This window comes from Lonchura striata, chromosome 9 (genome assembly GCF_050655825.1).
Source record: "Lonchura striata isolate lonStrDom1 chromosome 9, ASM5065582v1, whole genome shotgun sequence".
NCBI classification, from domain to species: domain Eukaryota; kingdom Metazoa; phylum Chordata; class Aves; order Passeriformes; family Estrildidae; genus Lonchura; species Lonchura striata.
The window spans coordinates 17,027,171-17,033,475 of record NC_140711.1 but is presented as its reverse complement, the minus strand read 5'-3'; the positions used below and the strand labels follow the sequence as shown (position 1 = coordinate 17,033,475).

The window sequence follows — 6,305 nt, the reverse complement described above, 5'->3', positions numbered from 1 at the left end:
TATGTCTAGCTCTATAAATAATGTAGAGGGAAATTCAGGAAAAGCAATGAGAGCATTGGCAGGAAACAGTTTCTCACAAGGCTTAGTTCTGATTTCAAATCTGTGTTGCCAGTCACAGCAAACTAATTACATGTGAAACTGCACCGTGAAACTCAGGTCCCAGGTATCACCTGTGCAATAGAGTATGGCAGCATAACACATTTGGTTCTCTTTAGAAATATCTCCATCCTGCAACTACAGCATTCAGAAGACAGGAAAGAACAAAAATAGGGGGAGGAAACTGAAACTAGATGCCTTAATACAAATCTACTTATTTATAGACGATATAAGTGTCTTTCTTGAACACCAGAGAATTAAAGCACACACACACAAAATAATTACCTTCTTTGCTCAAGGTTCCAGTTTTAGTTTTGACACCATTCTTGCTGAAAGCACAGTCTCATCCTGAAAGAGATGTCTCTGGAGCACCCTTAATGCCTTTTGCAACTTTTCTTTCCCTACATCTGCAAGAAGAGTACCTGACAGCCTCTCACTGCACACACTCCTGAGAGCATTCCCATGCGCCTTTACCCTGTGCCTCCAGTGTCACTTGCAGCCAGCTCGAAGGGAAGGTGGCTGTGACCATCAGCACTTTGTTAGCACCAGTTATGTCATTTAACAGCACTGGCTCCATACTCTCACTTTCTTCATTCAGGTCAGAGCTGAGTTCAACAGTGTCTAGTGGAGGTGGTGCTTTTGGAAGGGAAAGGATGCTATTGTACAGGAGATTGCTCAAAATGTCAGCTCTTTTCATGTCTCAATCTATAAACCAGACTCTGATCTAAATCTCCAGAAATTTATTCATATACAGACATGAGTCCTGTCATTAAATAAGAAAAATACCTCCAAGGATGATTTATACATATATATATATACCCCTCATTAATTATATTTTGTACCAAGAAACAGAAAGTCTATTTTTTCCATTTTTGTGACAAAATTTCCTAGCTGCTCTCCTATTTCCTCCACAAGGACAACACAATTAATGATCTCAGGTTTATTTCTCACATCCACCAAAGCTAATGGAATTTGCTTTGTGATTTTGTTTCATAATATTATCCACTGGAAGATTTGCTGATTTAGATTACAAGACTGGCTAGCTGATCTGTATTAGCTTTTACAGCTATCTAGATAAGAATAGCACCTTGTGACCCTTGCTGATGCCCTGCCCTGTGCTGGAGCTCAGAAGTTGACCTGACGAGACTGAGCTGCCTTGCTCCTCTCCTCTCTTCTCTGTCTGGAAGATTTGGCCATGGGGCTGCCTGATTCACAGGTACTCACTGCCAGTTCAGGGGCTCTGCCTTTTTTTATTTTAGGGCCCTCTACTCCATACTTTATGCTCCTGTTCCTTTCAGAGTTGAGTATTTGTCTTGGACTATTATGTTTAAAATGCCCTATTAGGGATATAGCACTTGCTAAAAATGGGTTTTTTTAGAATCCATTATTCTGATCAGTACTTTAGCCATTTCACCCTGCTGTGTGAACGCTGTGTTGTCATTGTAAGTGCCTGCTCTTGGTCAATAGACCCTGGGATGCTTCACTGGAAGTGTTGAAACAATCTTTTAGGGGTCTTGTACTATGAAGGAGCATCTGCTCACATTATCAATATTTCAAGCATCCTGCTTGATATTTATTAGATCTCTTTGGTTACAGGAATGTTTGCAATTTAGCAGTAATCATCTAATTTATAATTTTTATATTATGATGCAAAACAGTTCAAGTAATGATAAATCAGCACAATTCTCCTTAATATTTTTCTTAAGCTGGCAAATAAGCAACTGACTTTGAACAATAGAAGGTAAAACATTTAAAAAAAAAAATTATATCCGTTTGTATTCCTATAAAGAGAGGAGGCAAGTAGAAACTGATATTAGAATTACCCAAGCTGACAAATGGAAACACCAGAAGGTAATTTAGAAAACTCATACTGAAAAACTCTACTGCTTTTATGATTAATGCATCATGTCCGGTCTCTGCTCAATGCTAAACTGAAATATGAAGTTTTGTATTAAATATGACATTACTTGAGGTAAAACTAGCAAAGAGACCAAAAAGAAGTTAATTAAAGAATGTAAGCTTAGGTCCTAATGATTTCCTAAATTCCTAAGACGTGGGAATACTGTTAATACTATATTTACTTTTGGTACCTCAGTATCAGAAGAAGTAGGGAAGGAGAGGTCTATGGCTCATCACAGACATTTTTATATAAAGCCAGAAACCATATTGTCATTTGATAAATGAGCCAAGAGCAAAACTTGACAGACAAAAAAAGAGAAGAGTGAAATTTTCAGCCTGGGGAAGGGTGGAGGCTCTGCAAGTTTTCCAGTGACAGTTCTTGTGTGGATTTTTATTTCTGTGAAGTAGCAGATTCAGTTGAAGGTGTAATATGGCTAACTCTTTGTCTTACAGATCTAAGCAAATTTAGGAATCCTAGGAACTGGTTGGTATATCAGTTTGCAAGAGTAATTTTAGGTGCTTGAATTTTCAAGAAAATAGGGATAAATCCTCTCTATTGCATGTTTTCCAATGCTATTATGAAAAGGGACAACTTGCAATTGCAGGAAATACCAAAGTTCTTTTGGAAGGGAAAATATCGAGATCTTGGCACTTAAGACTGCACTGAAAGAGTTGGGGTTGTTTAGCCTGGAGAAGGCTCAAGAGCAGCCTTATTGCAGCCTTTCAATAAGTGAAGGGGACTTACAAGAGAGATGAGGTGGAAATTTTTAATAGGGCCTGTAGCAATAGAACAAGGAGTAAGGGTTTTAAACTAAAAGAGTGTAAACTCAGATAAGATATGAGGAAATATTTTTTTATTATTATTATGAGGATGGCAACACCAAGAGAAGTGGTGGATGCCCCATCTCTGGAAATATTTGAGGTCAGATTGAGTGGGGCTCTGAACAACTTCATCTAGGCCCTGCTCATTGCTGGGGTGTTGGATTAGATGACCTTTAAAGGTCCCTGCTAACTCAAATCATTCTATGATTCAAATTAAATAAAGACTGGTTGTTGATAGTATTTATATAAATTTAGATTAATTTCACAGTGTCAGCTGAACAGGGCTTGTACAGAAACACCAAGAGAGTACTGAAAGGTCTTTTGCCATGGTACAAAATGCCAAGGTATTTTGTCCAGGTGGCTCTCCACAGAGAAAAGAAGATTTGGTGAGAAGCCTGAAAGCTGGAGTATAAAGTAAGCTTCATGTTCAGTCAGGTCATCAGGCCACTTTGTCAGCTGCACAGCAACATTATAATTAACTTTGTCAGAAGGAAGATGTCAGGGAGAATATATATACATGGGATAGATGAGGCACAGGAGGTTTGCACCAACATTTACACAGTCTTTTCAAAGAACATCTCAGGGACAGTCTGTCACACAGGGTTACATTTCAGTTTCCACTATCCACTTCAGTAGTTGTCTCATTTTCAGGCAGACAAGGTCTCACTTGCCAGACATTCATTAGGAAATTCGTCTCTTGTCAGCTTTGTATACAAAATATCATTCTTCAGTGACTGATAGGGAGAAGCCCTCACCCCTGGATCACCAGCATCCCTAACTGAGCCCAGGATTGCTGGCAGCAGCTGGTGGGGAAGAGGGGTCACTCAGGCTGGCATTTCTGCCAGACCACTGCGGGAGGCAATGACCCCCTGTGACACCAGGCGTTTTTTATAATTACTATGGCACTAGCTCTGTAGCTCCTACATTAAATGTCTGTCACTAAAGATTCATCATTCCAAGCCTGGAGGTCTGTCACCTCAGGGACACATGACAAAAAATATTTTTTATTACCTTCGAAAATAAACTACTGTAGAAAACTTCTGCTGCAATGTCAACTGTCGAAAGTTAGACATCTTTTGTCCACATTAATAAAGACACTCTGCTTATGCAACTTCATACTGTTTTTGTCACATAACCTATGCATCATTTGTGTAAAGAATACATACACAAGGCAGCATAATTAAGATTGCATGAGACTGTAAATCTGCCATCTTCTGGGGCTAAGCTTAAAACTTTTCTAGCAGAATTTATATCCACTACCTACAAACAATTCCTAAGTGTGCATTCCATGGTTTTATCCCAAAAAGATAGGGATTCTAACAGATGCTGATTGAGCAGCTTCCTGACTTCAAAAATGAAATATCATCAGTATATAAAATGGTTTGTTTTATTTGGTTCCCTGCAAGAGCAGAGGACTAGGCTTGGAGAAGACGAAAGGTCACTCCTGTTTCTGTGTTCCTAACAGATCATAATTTAGCTGAAGATTAATGTCAATGCTAACACATTTATTTATGGGTAACTTCTTACTGGCCTTTTACTTTTCTGTTCCTTCTGCAGCCATTGATGGAAACCAGCCAGACATCTCTGGGTTAGTTTGTGGGTGAACTCTCTCTAGCAACATAATTTACATTTGGTAAATGCAGTTTAATTTGAGAGCCTTGTTTATAGTCTGTCATTTACTACTTGTGGTATTCATGATCTATTTAATAGTGGGCTCTAAAGAAGTACTTGAGCACACTAGATTCAGGGTGTTTAGGCAATACACATTTAGGGTGTGCTCCCAGACAGGCAGTGCCAGGGAGTGATGTTGATGTTTTCCTGATTGGCAAAGGTGCAGGAGCTTGGCTGCACGGGCTGTGCATGGGCTGGGAGCTTTCCCAGCAGCCTGTTCATCACCTCAATTTGCTCAAGGGCCTGAATCGCTCTGTTGCTGAGCAGATCTGTAGATATGCTTGGGTGGCAATGCAGAACCTGTTGAAGGTGTTAACTGTTCAGAAGTGTAAAACTACCTTTAGATGAGGCAAAATCTGCAGAAGCCACATACAAAAGGAATCCTCAGACATGCAATCCATGGGATCTAACAGCCTTTGGTGGTGGTTTTGCATGGAGCACAGCTCTTCAGTGGATATAAGGCCTGAAATATTCTTACAAAATAGAGGGTTGTCTCTAGACTAAAACACATTGACAGAAAGGAGCAGCAAGGAACTCATGTGTCTGTGTTGTGAGGATTATACAACTTTCTGTCATACACATTGAATTCCAGACATAGCAATTTTTATTATCATTATAATATATTATAGCTAATATAATATATCATTATTATACCTTCATGACGACACCCAATATACCTAGTGGCAGTAGTTAAACTTTTAGCTGTTAATCAGCATCTCATTGGTCATGGTAAAAGTAAATGTCTCCTTTTTATTTAACTTTCTTACTTTTCATTTCTGTCACTCAAAATCAGCTCAAAACCCAACTCCAAACATTGTCTTTGATCTTGCAATGTTATGTTCTCTGTTTCCACAGCCCCCTTTTTGTGAACTGGACTTCCTGCCCCAATCCTGCACCAAGTCTTGCCTAGATGTGTCCTTCTCCTTCCTCCAGTCCCACTGGGAGGATGTGTGGCAGCCTCTCCTGAGGCCCTCACACCTGGCTGTCAACACACCTGCATTCCTAAAAACCTGGCCTTGCCAAACCCACACAGCCGCCAGCCTCTGCTGTTTCTTGTCTTCCAGTGCCTCTGTGCACACAGGAACACTGCTCTTACTCACCAGTCGTCTTGCAGGCTGCCTCCAAAGATCTGGGACATTCCAATAGCAGCTGCACCTTCTCTCCCACAAAATCCCTCTTGGAAATGTAGCAAGCATGAATTCAGATTAGTCTTCTGCCTCCTTTACCCAGCACTGTGGAAAGCAGAGTACAGGTATCATGACTGCTGAACTGCAGCATCCAATTCCTGTTCAATCCTCAGAACACCATCTCTAATCAACAGCACTTCTTTAACATTTTGGTAGTGAGACTGCTCTTCTTTGTATTTTGCAGGAATAAGAATGTTAAGTGCTCAATAAATGAGCTAAAAATAAGAGAATAGGCTTATATTCTTCCTTATATGCAGGAGAATTTCTGTTTAGTTCCTCGAGTTTGTTCAACTGGCTGTGCCTGAGCACTTCTACAGACTTACCTCCTTCTCCTGCAAGAGGCACATATGGGAAGAAGTACTTAAAAACAGTAAGAGGAACAGGTTCTTTTTAAAGCAACACTCAGAACATAAATTATCACTTATTGATGTGATAATCTGTATGTCATTGTTCAATAGCACTAACAATGTGGTGTTTTTCAAATGCCATGTCCAACAAGAATACTGTGTTCAAAATAAGAATACTGACTTAATTTTTAATTTCTTTTCTCAGTTGAACAACTTTGGCCCAAAATCTGCAATACACCCAAGTATTGAGTTCATCACTGCATGCGCTGCCACAGCCTTTTAA

The 6,305-nt window shown here is 39.7% G+C and overlaps 1 protein-coding gene across 1 annotated transcript in view; it reads right to left on the bottom strand.

Moving 5' to 3' along the window:
* Positions 1 to 6,305, bottom strand: part of TRPC1 (transient receptor potential cation channel subfamily C member 1) — a 66,694-nt gene that overhangs the window by 17,106 nt on the left and 43,283 nt on the right. Inside the window, exon 19 of the transcript XR_014957205.1 lies at positions 5,589 to 5,720. The gene's annotated coding sequence lies outside the window, so the exon portion shown is untranslated. The remainder of the gene's footprint in view (positions 1 to 5,588; positions 5,721 to 6,305) is intronic.